The sequence below is a fragment of the Arachis stenosperma genome, chromosome 4 (genome assembly GCF_014773155.1).
Source record: "Arachis stenosperma cultivar V10309 chromosome 4, arast.V10309.gnm1.PFL2, whole genome shotgun sequence".
Classification (NCBI taxonomy): domain Eukaryota; kingdom Viridiplantae; phylum Streptophyta; class Magnoliopsida; order Fabales; family Fabaceae; genus Arachis; species Arachis stenosperma.
In genome coordinates, this window is record NC_080380.1 from 60,844,221 (window position 1) to 60,861,118 (window position 16,898).

The following is a 16,898-nucleotide window of genomic DNA, read 5'->3' on the forward strand; positions in this document are numbered from 1 at the left end:
AGGTCTCTCTTGATTCTTCCATAAGAGATTTGGGTGATTTCTCCATGAAGAATTGTAGGTATTTCCATAGGGTTCTCCTAGGTAATTCACCTCTTCCATGGAAGGGTTCTCAGGATCATAAGCTTCTTCCTCAGATGAAGCATCCTTAGTACTGTTTGGTGCATTTTGCATTCCAGACAGACTTTGAGAAATCAAATTGACTTGTTGAGTCAATATTTTATTCTGAGCCAATATGGCATTCAGAGTGTCAATCTCAAGAACTCCTTTCTTCTGACTAGTCCCATTGTTCACAGGATTCCTTTCAGAAGTGTACATGAATTGGTTATTTACAACCATTTCAATCAATTCCTGAGCTTCTGCAGGCGTCTTCTTCAGATGAAGAGATCCTCCAGCAGAGCTATCCAAGGACATCTTAGATAGTTCAGAGAGACCATCATAGAAAATACCTATGATGCTCCATTCAGAAAGCATGTCTGAAGGACATCTTCTGATTAATTGTTTGTATCTTTCCCAAGCTTCATAGAGGGATTCTCCATCCTTCTGTCTGAAGGTTTGGACTTCCACTCTAAGCTTACTCCATCTTTGTGGTGGAAAGAACATTGTCAAGAAGGCATTGACTAGCTTTTCCCAAGAGTCCAGGCTTTCTTTAGGTTGAGAATCCAACCATATTCTAGCTCTGTCTCTTACAGCAAAAGGGAATAGCATCAGTCTGTAGACCTCAGGGTTAACCCCATTAGTCTTGACTGTGTCACAGATTTGCAAGAATTCAGCTAAAAACTGATGAGGATCTTCCATTGGAAGTCCATGGAACTTGCAATTCTGTTGCATTAGAGAAACTAATTGAGGCTTAAGCTCAAAGTTGTTTGCTCCAATGGCAGGGATAGAGATGCTTCTCCCATAGAAATCAGGAGTAGGTGCAGTGAAGTCACCCAGCACCTTCCTTGCATTGTTGGCATTGTTGTTGTTTTCGGCTGCCATGGGTTCTTCTTCTTTGAAGAATTCGGTCAGGTCCTCTAAAGAGAGTTGTGCTTTGACTTCTCTTAGCTTTCTCTTCAAGGTCCTTTCGGGTTCAGGATCAGCTTCAACAAGAATGCCTTTGTCTCTGCTCCTGCTCATATGAAAGAGAAGAGAAAAAGAAAATGTGGAATCCTCTATGTCACAGTATAGAGATTCCTTGAAATGTCAGAGGAAAAGAGAAATAGAAAGAAGAAGGGGAAGAAGAATTCGAACTTTAATTAGATAAGGTTCGAATTGTGCATTTAGAAGGAGTGGTACTCCATAAATAGAAGGATGTGAGAAGGAGGGAAGAGGATTTTCGAAAATTCAATTAAAAGATTTTGAAAACATTTTGAAAATATGATTGATAATTTTCGAAAATTGAAAGTGGAAGAGAAATCAAGTGATTTTTGAAAAAGATTTTGAAATTAGAAACTAAAAAGATTTGATTGAAAACTAATTTGAAAAAGATATGATGAAAAAAATATGATTGAAAGGTTATTGTCTTAAAAAGATGTGATTGAGAAGATATGATTTGAAAACCATTTTAAAAGATATGTTTTGAAAATTATTTTAAAAGATTTGATTTGGAAAATTAGTGACTTGCCTAACAAGAAAAGATATGATTCAAACATAAAACCTTCCTTAACAGAAAAGGCAAAAAATGTTCAATCAAATCATTAATTGTTAGTAAGTATCTTTGAAAGGAAAGAAATTAATTTTGAAAACATTGAGTGAAAAGATTTGATTTGAAAAAGATTTGATTTTGAAAAACTTGAAAAAAATTGATTTGAAAACAAAATCTTCCCCCTAGCACCATCCTGGCGTTAAACGCCCAGAATGGTATACATTCTGGCGTTTAACGCCCAAAATGCTACCTTTTTGGGCGTTAAACGCCCAACCAGGTGCCCTGGCTGGCGTTTAAACGCCAGTCTGCCTTCTTCACTGGGCATTTTTGAATGCTCAGCTTTTTCTGTATAATTCCTCTGCAGTGTGTTCTGAGTCTTCAATCCCTTGTATCATTGACTTGAAAAGACACAAATTAAAAATATTTTTGGATTTTCAATAATCAAAATGCAACAATAATCAAATAACAATGCATGCAAGACACCAAACTTAGCAGTTTGTGTACTACTGACACTATATGAGACACATGAACACTCAAGTCAATAGAATTTAAAGATCAAAACAAGAAATATATGCATGGATTCGAGAAATATAACAAAAACATGCATTTGACACCAAACTTAAGATGAGACACTAGACTCAAGCAAGAAACATCAAATATTTTTGGGTTTTTTTATGATTTTGTAAATTTTTTTTTTGTTTTTCAAAAATTAAGTGGGAAAAGGTATCAAAATTCTTAATGAGAATTCCAGGAATCAGTGCAATGCTAGTCTAAGACTCCGGTCCAGGCATTAGACATGGCTTCACAGCCAGCCAAGCTTTCAAGGAAAGCTCCGGTCCAAAACACTAGACATGACCAAAGGTCAGCCAAATCTTAGCAGATCACTGCTCCAAAAGCAAAATTGATGAAAATCAACAAGCTCTTGTGGTGATAAGTTGAAACCTCGGTCCAATCAGATTAGACATGGCTTCTCAGCCAGCCAGATTTCAACAAATCATCATGAAACTCTAGAATTCATCTTCAAGAATTTCGAAAAAAAATACCTAATCTAAGCAACAAGATGAACCGTCAGTTGTCCAGCCTGAACAATCCCGGGCAATAACACCAAAAATTTGATGTTGTTGCCGGATCTTGGCACTGATGTTACCAAAGGCTTGCTCAAAACTAGAACAATTCCCGGCAACGGCGCCAAAAACTTGGTGCGCGAAATTGTGAACTATACTTTTTCACAACTCTCATAATCCCTGGTAATGGCTCCAAAAACTTGGTGCGCTCAATACCATGGCATTACACAACTTCGCACAACTAACCAGCAAGTGCACTGGGTCGTCCAAGTAATAAACCTTACGTGAGTAAGGGTCGATCCCACGGAGATTGTTAGTATTGAAGCAAGCTATGGTCATCTTGTAAATCTTAGTCAGGCAAACTCAGATATATATGGTGATGAACGAAAATAACATAAAAGATAAAGATAGTGATACTTATGTAATTCATTGGTAGGAACTTCAGATAAGCGCATGAAGATGCCTTCCCTTCCGTCTCTCTGCTTTCCTACTGTCTTCATCCAATCCTTCTTACTCCTTTCCATGGCAAGCTCGTATAGGGTCTCACTGTTGTCAGCAGCTACCTCCCATCCTCGCAGTGAAAGCTAATGCACACACTCTGTCACAGTGCTGCCAATCACCGGTGTGGTTCCCTCCCCTACCGGAATAGAATAACTTTTGCGTCTGTCACTAACACCCAGTAGGTTACAGGTTTGAAGCACGTCACAGTCATTCAATCATTGAATCCTACTCAGAATACCACAGACAAGGTTAGACCTTCCGGATTCTCTTGAATGCTGCCATCAGTTCTTGCCTATACCACGAAGACTCTGATCTCACGGAATGGTTGGCTCGTTTGTCAGGCGAGCACTCGGTTGTCAGGCGATCAACCATGCATCGTGCAATCAGGAATCCAAGAGATATTCACTAAGCCTCATATGCTTGTAGAACAAGAATGGTTGTCAGTCACCTTGTTCATGAGTGAGAATGGTGATGGGCGTCAATCATCACCTTCATCATGTTGAAGAACAAGTGATATCTTGGATAAAGAACAAGCGGAATTTGAATGAAAGAACAATAGTAATTGCATTAATACTCGAGGTACAGCAGAGCTCCACACCTTAATCTATGGTGTGTAGAAACTCCACCGTTGAAAATACATAAGCATAAGGTCTAGGCATGGCCGAATGGCCAGCCTCCCAGTGATCTAAGAACTAAAATGTCCAAAGATGATCTAGAGATCTAAAAGTGATCAAAAGATTTCTATACAATAGTAAAAGGTCCTACTTATAAGAAACTAGTAGCCTAGGGTGTACAGAAATGAGTAAATGACATAAAAATCCTCTTTCGGGCCCACTTGGTGTGTGCTTGGGCTGAGCAATGAAGCAATTTCGTGTAGAGACTCTTCTTGGAGTTAAACGCCAGCTTTGGTGCCAGTTTGGGCGTTTAACTCCCATTTGGGTGCCAGTTCCAGCGTTTAACGCTGGGATTCCTTGAGGTGACTTTGAACGCCGGTTTGGGCCATCAAATCTTGGGCAAAGTATGGACTATTATATATTGCTGGAAAGCCCAGGATGTCTACTTTCCAACGCCGTTAAGAGCGCGCCGATTGGGCTTCTGTAGCTCCAGAAAATCCACTTCGAGTGCAGGGAGGTCAGAATCCAACAGCATCTGCAGTCCTTTTGAGTCTCTGGATCAGATTTTTGCTCAGATCCCTCAATTTCAGCCAGAAAATACCTGAAATCACAGAAAAACACACAAACTCATAGTAAAGTCCAGAAAAGTGAATTTTAATTAAAAACAGTGAATTTTAATTAAAAACTAATAAAAATATACTAAAAACTAACTATATCATATCAAAAACATACTAAAAACAATGCCAAAAAGTATACAAATTATCCGCTCATCAGTCTTCTACGGTTTCTGGACGGCTAATCAACTGTCGAATTTCTCGTCTCGGATGAAAAATACCATAAACATATATCGTATGGCTAATAATTTGTTGGTTCTCGATTGTGTAGGAATAGGATTTACTATCCTTTTGCATCTGTCACTACGCCCTACAGTCACGAGTTTGAAGCTCGTCATAGTCATCCCATCCCAGATCCTACTCAGAATACAACAGACAAGGTTTAGACTTTCCGGATCTCAGGAATGCTGCCAATGGATTATAGCCTATACCACGAAGATTCTAATCTTGGATTCAGATGCCCATTGTCAGAGGGGAGTCGATGTGAATCATTGATTAGAAACCCAAGAGATATACCTTCAAGCTTGTTTTCATGTAGAATGGAAGCGGTTGTCAATCACGCGTTCATAAGTGAGAATGGTGATGAGTGTCACATAATCCTCACATTCATCATGTTCTTATGTGCGAATGCATATCTTAGAATAGGAATAAGCATGAATTAAATAGAAAACTTTAGTAATTCCATTAATACTCGAGGAACAGCAGAGCTCCACACCTTAATCTATGGTGTGTAGAAACTCTACCGTTGAAAATACATAAGAACAAGGTCTAGGCATGGTCGTGAGGCCAGCCTCCCCAAAATGGCATATGAATTCGAAAATAGAGAAAATGAGACCCCTAATACAATAGTAAAAAGTTCTATTTATACTAAACTAGTTACTAGGTTTACAGAAATAAGTAAATGATGCAGAAATCCACTTCCGGGCCCATTTAGTGTGCGCTTGGGCTGAGCATTGAAGCTTTCATGTGTAGAGACTTTTCTTGGAGTTAAACGCCAGTTTGCAGCCTGTTTTGGGCATTTAACTCTAGCTTGCAACTTGTTTCTGGCGTTTAACAGCATAATAGGGCAAAAAGCTGGCATTGAACGCCAGTTTGCGTCGTCTAAACTCGGGCAAAGTATAGAGTGCGCCATTTGGGCCTTTGTAGCTCCAAAAATTCCATTTCGAGTGCAGGGAGGTCAGAATCCAACAGCATCAGCAGTCCTTTTTCATCCTCTGAATCAGATTTTTGCTCAGGTCCATCAATTTTAGCCAAAAAATACCTGAAATTACAGAAAAACACACAAACCCATAATAAAGTCTAGAAATGTGAATTTTTCTTAAAAACTAATAAAAATATACTAAAAACTAACTAAATCATACTAAAAACTATGTAAAAACAATGCCAAAAAGCGTATAAATTATCCGCTCATCATTGATCAACCTTAATCAGAGGGATGGTCTAGTTGAACTAAATATAATTTAGTTGAGATTGCAGAAATTTAAATAGCGAAAAACATAAATAGCAAGAAATGTAAATGACGGAAAGGTAAATAGCTGAATTAAACTACTGTAATGTAAATTACTGAATGTAAAGTGCAGAAATGAAATAGAAAGAAATTAAATGGGAATGGGGGTGATGAACATTAAATTAAAAAGAATATAGAGAATGGGAAGATAAGAATGGGGAAGCTCATTGGGTTCAGGTGATGTTGCATTCTCTAGATCACGTTCATACTGATCTCTTCCTCAATTCATGCAACTCATTGATCTCTTGGCAATCTTAGGTGATTGAATCCCAATTCCTTGGCAATGAAATCTTTCTAAGCTTGAACAATTGCCCAATTCTTTGATCTAATTTCTCATGGGAAGAGATGAAGTACGATCACTGATTATACCACATACTTTTCTAGATCAAAGCATCGGGAGGATTATATGTCACTATATCCGACCAATTCCCAATCTAGTCTAGCATGAGAAAGAATTTCTAGCATGATTCCCTCATTCCTCTTCCAAGGTTCAGAGGGAATCTAAGTATGAATAATTTATCTTCTAAGACAATTGCACAATTGGATGAACACCGAAAGCTTTCAAGCAAATCAAAGAAAATGAATAGAAGAAGAACTATAATAACTATTATTGATCCACTGAATTACAACATAGCTCCTGCCCCCAATGAAATGGTGTTTAGTTGATCATAGCTCTGGCAAATGAAAATAGAAATGTCAAATGCATCCAAAGTAAACTAACTATAGAGAATTAACAAAGAAATAGAGAATTAACAAAGAAATAGTGATGAGACGTCAGTTAAGGCTTCAGAGGTGCTTCTTCTTCTGAATTCACACGTCATCCTCTCTACTTCAATAATGTATGATTCCTTCAATGGCATGGCTATAATTGATTAAACCATGGGTCATGGTCATTATTCTCCTCAAGTCCAGACCGAACATCCAAACGGACTAGATCAATCTGGGAGAGGATGACGCGCACGCTAGTCAATCTCTCTATTGATCCTACTCAAAACGCCACAGACAAGGTCGGATCTTCCAGATCAGAGATTGCTACTCTTATGGTTCTAGCCCTTAGAGCCACAAGAACATCAATTGCCCCTGACTAATGGGGCTATATGTTACATACCCAATTAATCCAGATAATTCTGTTGGAACCTGTGATGCATCCTCAAGCTGTAGTTCAATACTATCCGGGTCAGGACTCGTAAGAACTCATGTAGAATCAAGATTCCTAAGAATGAAGAATGACAATGCATCATAGAATAGAATCACACATTGATTGAAATGGAAAAGTACTTGTATTAATTCATAGGAATCAGCAAAGCTCCTAACCTTAACCTAGGAGGTTTAGTTGCTCATATTATACAGTAATGACTGAAATATTCGAAAGTGATGATGGAGAGATAGTAAACAATGGTGATCTCCTTTCTATTTATACTACCCTAAACCTAAAGAGACATTAATAATAATTACAAAATTACAAAATTGAAAAAAACTAAGCTAAATGTGCGAAAATCCACTTCTGGGCCCACATGGTGAGTATTTGAGTAGAGCTTGGTGTCCAACTTGAAGAAGTGGGTGTTGAATGCCCACTAGGGGATAAGATTGCTGCTTCCTTGCTCCTTTTGTGGCATTGAACCCCAGGTTTGGGCGTTCAACGCCAACCTTGGTCCTCTTGGGGTGTTGAACGGCCCATATGGGGGTAGTTTGGGCCTTAAACGCCGATTTTGGGCTGTCCAATCTAAAGAAAAGCATAGACAATTCAATATTGATGGAAAGCACTAGAAGTCAGCTTTCCAACCCCACTGAGAATGTGTCATTTTGACCTCTGTAGCTCCAGAAACGCTTGTTTGAAGGCAAGGAGGTTAGAATCTGACAGCATGTGCTCTGCTTTCCTTGCCTCTGAATTAGACTTTGCTAGAACTTCACCAAAGTCACCCAAAATTCACCTAAAATCATAGAAAAATATAAAAGCTCAAAGTAATGTCCAAAGAAGTGAATTTTGCATTAAAACCTACTTAAACTTAACAAAACATACTGAAAACACTAAGAAATTGATGCCAAAAAGCATATAAAATATCCACTCATCACTCCTTCTTCAGGAGTTTGAATGTTTAGATTAGGCACACCAGAGGTGATGAGCTTTTTATAACATGTTTACCCACCAATAACGCCAGAGTTGTGATAAGCTTCTTGCAACGATATATCTTCAATAGGTTTGGTGTCCCAAGGGCCTTGATCAGTGATAGGAGAAGTCACTTCTACAATAAACAGTTGGACTCTCTTCTTCAAAAGTATGGAGTCCAACATAAAGTAGCTATCCCATATCACCCTCAGACAAGTGGACAGGTAGAGGTCTCTAATAGAGAGCTCAAGCGGATTCTAGAGAAAACTATCAATGCTTTGAGAAAGGACTGGCTAGGAAGATCGATGATGCACTCTGGGCTTACCAGACAGCCTTCAAGACCCGTATTGGCATCTCTTCTGACTAGTTAGTCTATGGAAAGGCCTGTCACTTGCTTGTGGAGTTAAAGCATAGAGTCTTCTGGGCTACAAAATTCCTGAATTTTGATGCCAAGACTACTGGAGAGAAGAGGTTTCTCCAACTTAATGAGCTTGATGAATTCCGAAGCACAGTATATGGAAATACCATGCTCTGCAAGGAGAAGACAAAGGATTAGAAAGATAGTCACCAGAGTGTTTGAGCCGGGTCAAAAAGTTCTTCTATTTAACTCATGGATCAAGATATTTCTTGGGAAATTGAAATCCCGGTGGTCAAGACCATTTTTAGTCTCTAAGGTTTCACCGTATGGTCATATTAAAATCATGGATGAATGATCTGACAGGAGATTAACCGTAAACGGTCAACGACTGAAACACTATCTTGGTGGCGAAATTGACAGCCAAAAGATTGCTCACCTGCTTACTTAGTAGAGATGAACAGTCAAGCTAGTGATATTAAAGAAACGCTTGTTAGGAGGCAACCCAACACCTTAGTATCCTTTAGTTATGTTTTATTCTTTGCATTTTATTAATTTTATTTTCATAGTTCATAGTTTTCCTTGTTTTTAACTATATTTGAGTCATGCATTCTGAGTTAAACTGGAACATGTGCGTTTGAAATAAAGTTGAGAGCTTGGTGAAGATGGAATTGGTTTCTGCTTAGAATAGGATGCATATAAGTTGAGAAGGGTTTACTACCACCCTAGCATCTAGCACCTGTTCTGGGCGTCTAGCGCCGGGGAGCACGTAAAGAGGGGCAAGCTCACTACCACCCTAGCGTCTAGCGACAGCTCTGGGCATCTAGTGCTAGCTCTGTGCGTCTAGCACCAGCTCTGTGCGTCCAGCTCCATGGGTGTGTCATTAGAGGATTTCGTTTCTGGAGGGATGGTGTTTAGCACGGCCCTGGGCTCTTAGAACCAAGGTCGACGTAAAAAAAAGGGGAAGGGCATTATACGTCATGACATCGGTGTTTAGCGCAGAATGCTTCACAAATGATGAAATTTATTCAGGAGGGGTGGCACTAAATTCCCATAATCTGGCGTTTAGCACTGATTCTGTTGTACCAAACCCCTCCCCTCCCCCTATTCAATTTGAATTCAAATCAATTCCCAATAACCTTGATTCTCTCCCTCTTTTTTGTTTCCCAACCTAACACCCTCCCTTTCCCATTAAATCTCTCCTCTTGCCCATACCCTTCACCCCAATCTCATTACTCCCCTTCCCCACTCCACACAACAACCACAAATTCCATGTTCTTTTTATTCCTTCTTCCCTACCCACAACAAAAATCGTCTCTCCCTCTCCTCATCTTATTTCTTTTGTTCTTCCTTTCTTTCCCCACCATATCCCCTACCTTAAGTACATCCTGTTCTTCTTCACTCTTCTTCCTCTTCACATGCCACCCGCTCTCTCCTTCTTAGCCCCAACTGACCCTCTTTCCTCTCCTTGCTCTCTTTTATTTTGCTCAGGAATGAGCAAAATTTTAAGTTTGGTGTTGTCGCACCGCTCATTTTCTACTTTTTCTCAAAGGTAGCAAAGGGAGGAGAATCATCTTCAAGGAAGAGAAAGGAAAAGGCACCACAATTTGGCAATTTTAACTCAAATAGGTTCTCCTCTAAGTTGCATGAGGAGCACTTTTTTGAGATCACTATCAAGAAAAAGGTGATCCCAAAAGTAAAGTTTGACCTCAAGCTAGATAAATATCTGAAGATTCTGCAACAAATAGAGAGAAGAGGTTGGAAACTATTAATAAATCCGCATACTGATGTGCGATAGCTGAAGGTCAAAGAATTCTATGGTAATGATTGGATCACCGACAAAGATCCTGCTGGTAAGGTCAATGAGAAGAACTACCAAACTTATATGAGGGGGAAGTTATTGGACTTCATTCTGGGGATGGTTAGGGTGGCCCTTCAACTCCCACATCCAAATTATCATTTGGAATCTTATAGTGAGAGGATGAGCCGGGATTGAAGGTATTATCAAATACTTACAGACATTTATCTTCCGGGAGCTCAGTGGAGGTTGAGTACGGATGGGCAACCAAACTAATTGGGGTGGGATGACCTTAAGCCGTTTGTTAGAGGTTGGCTAGAATTCATCCAATGCTCTATTCTTTTGACTATCAACAGCTCAAAGTGCACCGTGGATAGAGCTGTCATGATCCACTGTATCATGATTGGCTTTGAGGTAGAGGTGGAATGATACGGAAAAATTATTCCGCATAACTACCGGCAAGTATACCGGGTGGTATCAAGTAATAAAACTCACAAGAGTGAGGTCTATCCCATGCGGAATAAAGGATTAAGTAATCAATAGTTAATTGATAATTCTAGTTAGACAATCATAGTAGAATGATAAGCAAACAAGAAACGTAAATGACTTGAATAGAAAAGAAAGCAATAAAGTGCAGGAAAGTAAATGACATGAATGTAAAGTGCGAGAATATAAAGTACAAGAAAGTAAAGTGCTGGAAATGTAAAGTGCGGGAAACCTAAAGTACTAAAAATTAAAGATGAAGACATTAGGGATTGGAGATGTTGATTTCTCTTGAAGTAATGATTCTCAACTTCTTCTCTTATTCATGCACTGTTTAGATCTATGGCGGATCATAAGTAATTGAGTTCCAATTCCTTGGTTACTCAATTTCTCAAATCATAATCAAATGCCAATTCCTTGATCCAATGCTCATGAAAAGAGGTGAAGCATTATTTTCTAATCCAAAGCCACACAACTCACAAGACCCAAATTTTGGAATAATTATATGTCACGTATCAACTCCAAAACAAAATCGAACTCATTCAGAGAAGAGAGTTTCAAACTGAATTACTATGATTCCTTTTCCAAGATTCACCTAGAATTTTAATAGATCCAATTCTAAGACCCCAATGTTAGAGAGATTACATGTCACAATATCAACTTTAAATCTAGATCAAATTTATTATGAGAAGAGAGTTTAAACTGAATTGTTATGATTCCTTTTCCAAGGTTCACATAGAATTCTAATAGATCCAATTGGATCTTTAAAGAACGAAACTTTCTCCTATGTATGAAGATAGACTTAAGAAGAGAAGAAAATAAACATCAATTCAATTGAAATTGTAACAAAGCTCCTTTCCCAAATAAGAATTAGAGACTCATAATATTTACAAAAGTGATATAGAAGAAAATGGAAGAGAAGAGAAGTGTGGAAGAGACCCCCTCTCAGTGGGTGTGTGTCTTTGTGTATCGGTATATGATGATACTATTTATAGCTATCCTAAATTACAAAATGAATTTGAAAACAAATTACAATCAATTGAAAATTAACTATTCTAAATGATTCTTGTGGCCTTGATTGGTTGTCAATTGTCGGCTTACTTGTTTGAATTTTGAGTTGGACTTGAGTGAGATATATGATCCAAATTGAGGTTCCTGGGTGTTTTGGTGTCATTTTCACCAACGCCTTTAGTAGTTGGCATTGTTGCTGGTGTTGTTCAATCGAGCGCCCTTTATCTTAGGCGTTGTTTTCACTTGTCACGCGCGATGCGTATGCGTGGCTTTCATTGTAGGCGTTGCTTAAACAAATGCCCAAACCAGCACCCATTCCAGCGCCAGGTCCTTAATTCCAAGAGCAAAGCTCTCATCCTCACGCATACGAGTGGCCCTCGTTGCAAGCGTTGTATGAACGAGCACTAATTCAATTCTGGCGTTGGTTTCACTTGTCATGCGTACGCGTGGGTCACGCATACGTGTGACCACCTTCGCTGGCATTGGTTAAACGAATGCCCAAACCAATTCTAGTTCGAGCACCCAATCTTGCTCCAAAGGTTCCATGCTGGGTGTTGGAAATTCCAATGCCACTTTCAGCACCATTTTCTGCACCCCTTACTGGGCATTGGAAATTCCAACACAGTGCCATCCTTTGCTCCTTCCTTTTTTCTTTTGAGCATATTTTGTGATTTTTTTTCTTTTTCTACCATTTTCTACAAAATGAATCAAATCAAAGAGATCAAAGCAATATATAACTTAAGCACAAAATTTACTCAATAATTGGGCATTATGAACAAAATTTTGATATGAAAAAGCATAGAAAAACACACATGATGCGCATGCATCATGGAGGACATCATTCCACAACAAATATATAGCATTGCCTCCAACTCCTCCATGCATTGAAAGCTAGCCATCCCTCACATTATTTACCAGCTTTGTGAGGCTGCAAGGGACAAGTTGGTTAATGATTTTCCTATTCCCATTGAGCGACCAATCTTAAAGAAGACTATGGAGCATGTGACAGAGTATGCAAGGGTTTCGAGGGGAGGTCAAGACGTGGAAGACGCAAGGCAAGCTCCTCCACCACCTCTCATGCCTTAAGGACACTACTTTTTGCCTCAGGAGTACTGGCAACAGCTGACATCCTCCCTTGAGAAAATGAGGGTGACCCAAGATAGCCACGACATCTTTCTCCATCAAATTATGGAAGAACAAGAGAATCAATGCCATGCACTTCTTCAAGTGAGGCAAGACATATGGCGTCTGAAAGGACCAAGTGGAGCACGGCTTGAGGAGGGAGATAGCCACAGTGATGACTGAGGTGGTTAAGTTCTTTTTATCCTAGTTTCCTTTCTGTTATGCTTATGATATTTTCCTGTTTCCTATTTTCTAGTATTTACTATTAATGCATGATTCCTAGTTTTCTGTTTTCCTTAGTTTCTAGTTCATTTTTAGATTTATGTTTTTATTTTCAAATGGTGTCACATGTACTGTCCTCAAGAAGTATTCAAAAAAAAAGAGAAAGAGTGGTGTTTAATGTTTAATGTTAGAAGTTGAGTTTATTGTACTATCCTTATGATTGTGATTGCATTAATAGAATAATGTGTGCCGTTCCTTGAACAACAGGAATGTTGACTCTTGAGGACCAACAATTTAGAGAAGTGTCATGAAACTTCCACAAATAAGCAAGAGGTTGACACTTGAACCAAAATAATTAAAAAGAAAAACAAGAAAAAGAGGGAAAAAGAAAGAGTAAGAAAGAGAAAATAATGTTGAGAAATATAAAATAAAAAGCAAATTTGCAAAGTTTTGAGTATCAATGGCTGAGACCCGATTATGTGCCTGTGGTGTTTATTGTTCAAGGATGGCTTGGCTGATTAGATCCGAGGTGTGCTTCATCACCCAATAACTTGGAACAACTGGTTCGAGATTGTCAACTGAAAACTTATTACACAAACTACCTTGAAACAAGACATTTAGCAGTCCAAAGAGGCCTTGGCAATGTTTGGAATCAAACTCTCAGTAATATTCTTGTGGTGTGATAAACCCCATTTTTAGGGTTTATCTTGTATAGATTTTAAGGGTTTTATCAACGATCTTTCATACTTATTCATATAAAAATGCATGATTTTTGTGTTCCTCACCCAATTTTACCTCATGAATGAAAACATGTTTCTTTTGCATTGAATTAGAAATATTTTAATCTTCCTCTATTACCATTCGATGCTGTGATCTGTGCGTTAAGTGATTTCAGAGTTTATAGGGCAAGGATGGCTTCGAAGAAAGGATGGAAGCATGCACAAAGGGAAGGAGCATGAAAATTGGAGCTTTGGAATTTTGAGCAAGGACGCGCACGCGCACCTAGTGTGCATGCGTGTATGTGCGCCATCATGACCAGCACGAGGAGCCAAGCCAGAAGCCAGCGCACTCGTTCAGCTAAGCCATAACATCAAGAGACGCGCCCGCGCACTCCACACCTGCGGGCGGATTGCAAAAGCCCCAGGGATGCGTACGCATGCTGTGCGCGTATGCGCCGATGGCCACACGTGATTTTTAAAGAGAAAACATGACCAACGATTTCAGGCAGTTACTAACCCTGTTTTAGGGCAGAGTGATAAACCACTATTTTATGGTTTACAATGTGTTTAATTGTGTGGTTTTATCATGGTCTTTACCCACTTATTCATATAATTAGCATGCATTTATATTTCCTTCCTAAAATTATTACATGATTGAAAATATGCTTCTTTGGTCTTAATTTAGCTAATCTTAATCCTCTCTCATTACCATTCGATGCCTTGATCTGTATGTTAAGTGTTTCAAGCTTTATAAGGCATTAATGAGTGAGAGATTGGGAAGGAAGCTTGCAAAAATGGAAGGAACACAAGAAATTGAGGAGATGACCAGCGAGAAGTGACGCATACGCATTAGCGACGCGACTGCGCGGAAGAAAGGAATTCGCAGTGATGTGACCGCATGGCTCACGCGACCGTGTGGAATGAAAAAGCATAAGTGACGCGGAAGTGTGGACGACGCGAACACGTGGCAGGGAAAAACGCGAATGACGCGTCCGCATGGATGACGCGATCGCGTGATGTGCGCGATCTGTGGAATTACAAAAGTCGCTGGCAGAGATTCTGGGCCACATTTCAACCCAGTTTTCGGTCCAGAAACACAGATTAAAGTCAGAGAACTTGCAGACACTTGGGAGGAGGCTTTCACATTTCACTTTTCATAGTTTTAGATTTAGTTTTCAAAGAGAGAGGTTCTCTCCTCTCTCTTAGGATTAGGATTAGAATTTTTTGAACTTAGGAATATTTTTATCTCATCTTTTTATCAGGTTCAATATCTTTTTATTTCGACTTCTCTAGATTGTTGATTATTGATGTTGCTTGTTTGGCTTATGACTTTCCATATTTGGATTGATTTTATTTTATTAATGCAATTGAGATATTTTATTTACTAGTTCACTATTAATAGGATCTTTTGACATTGTATCTGTACCTCATGACACTTTACACGTTTCGTTGTGTACCTTCCATGGCATGAGTCTCTAAATCCCATGGTTGGGGGTGAGGAGCTCTGCTGTGTCTTGATGGATTAATGCAATTACTACTGTTTCTTATTCAATCATGCTTGCTTCCATTCTAAGATATCACTTGCTATTAACCCGGATGAATGTGATGATCCGTGACACTCATCATCATTCTCAACCATGAACGTGTGCCTGACAACCACCTCCGTTCTATCTTAGATTAAGTAGATATCTCTTGGATTCTTTAATCAGAATCATCGTGGTATAAGCTAGAACTGATGACGGCATTCAAGAGAATCCGGAAGGTCTAAACCTTGTCTGTGGTATTCTGAGTAGGATTCAATGATTGAATGACTGTGACGTGCTTCAAACTCCTGAGGGTGGGGCGTTAGTGACAGACGCAAAAGAATCAATGGATTCTATTCCGGCTTGATTGAGAACCGACAGATGGATAGCCGTGCCGTGACAGGGTGCGTTGAACATTTCCACTGAGAGGATGGGAGGTAGCCATTGACAACGGTGAAACCCTACATACAGCTTGCCATAGAAGGAGCCTTGCGTGTTTGCTGAAGAAGACAGTAGGAAAGCAGAGATTCAGAAGACGGAGCATCTCCAAAACCTCAACCTGTTCCCCATTACTGCAAAACAAGTACTTATTTCATGTTCTTTTCTTTTTCACAATCAACCCTGATAATCTTTGATATCCTGACTAAGATTTACAAGATAACCATAGCTTGCTTCAAGCCGACAATCTCCGTGGGATCGACCCTGACTCACGTAAGGTATTACTTGGACGACCCAGTGCACTTGCTGTTTAGTTGTGCGGGGTTGCAAAAGTGTGATTGCAATTTCGTGCACCAAGTTTTTGGCGCCGTTGCCGGGGATTGTTCGAGTTTGGACAACTGACGGCTTATCTTGTTGCTTAGATTAGGACTGTTTTGTTTTTATTGGTTTAGAGTCTTTTAGTTGAGTCTAGCTTCATATTTTAAGTTTGGTGTCAATTGCATGCTTTTGCTTTTCTTTTAATTTTCGATTTTGCATGTCCTTATTCCCTTTTTGATCCGTAAAAATTCTAAGTTTGGTGTCCTCTTTGTGTTTTTCTCTTAAAAATTTTCGAAAAATTTTGTTTGATTTTCTAAAAATTTTAAGTTTGGTGTCATTTTGTTGTTTTTCTCTTTCCTCTTTTCAAAAATCAAATCTTTTTCATAAAAATTTTTCAATCATATCTTTCTAATTGCTAATCTCAAAATCTTTTTAATTAACTAATTGATTCAGTTTTCAATTTGCTTTGATCTTATTTTCTTTTAATTTTCAAATTTTTATTTTATTTTCCTTTTGTTTTATTTTATTTTATTTTATTTTTTTCGGTTAATTCAAAAAAAAAAAAACAAATTTATCTATTTACAATCCATATCAATTTCCTTTATCCATTATGGACCTAAGTGGGATTGATCAGTCCAGAAGGACTCTGGGGTCATATGCTAACCCCATTACAGCTGCATATGGGAGTAGCATTTGTACACCTCCCATCAAAGCAAGCAGCTTTGAGCTAAATCCTCAACTCATTATCATAGTGCAGCAAAATTGCCAGTATTTCGATCTTCCACAGGAAGAACCTACTGAGTTTCTGGCACAGTTCTTGCAAATTGCTGACACAGTACATGATAAAGAGGTGGATCAGGATGTCTACGGACTATTAC

At 38.9% G+C, this 16,898-nt stretch overlaps 1 non-coding gene across 1 annotated transcript; it reads left to right on the forward strand.

The window, feature by feature from the left end:
- The first annotated feature begins 465 nt into the window (after nt 1-465).
- LOC130978035 (small nucleolar RNA R71) lies at nt 466-573 on the forward strand. Its single transcript, XR_009085699.1, has one exon. It is a non-coding gene; the product is annotated as a small nucleolar RNA R71 (small nucleolar RNA).
- The last annotated feature ends 16,325 nt before the right edge of the window (nt 574-16,898 follow it).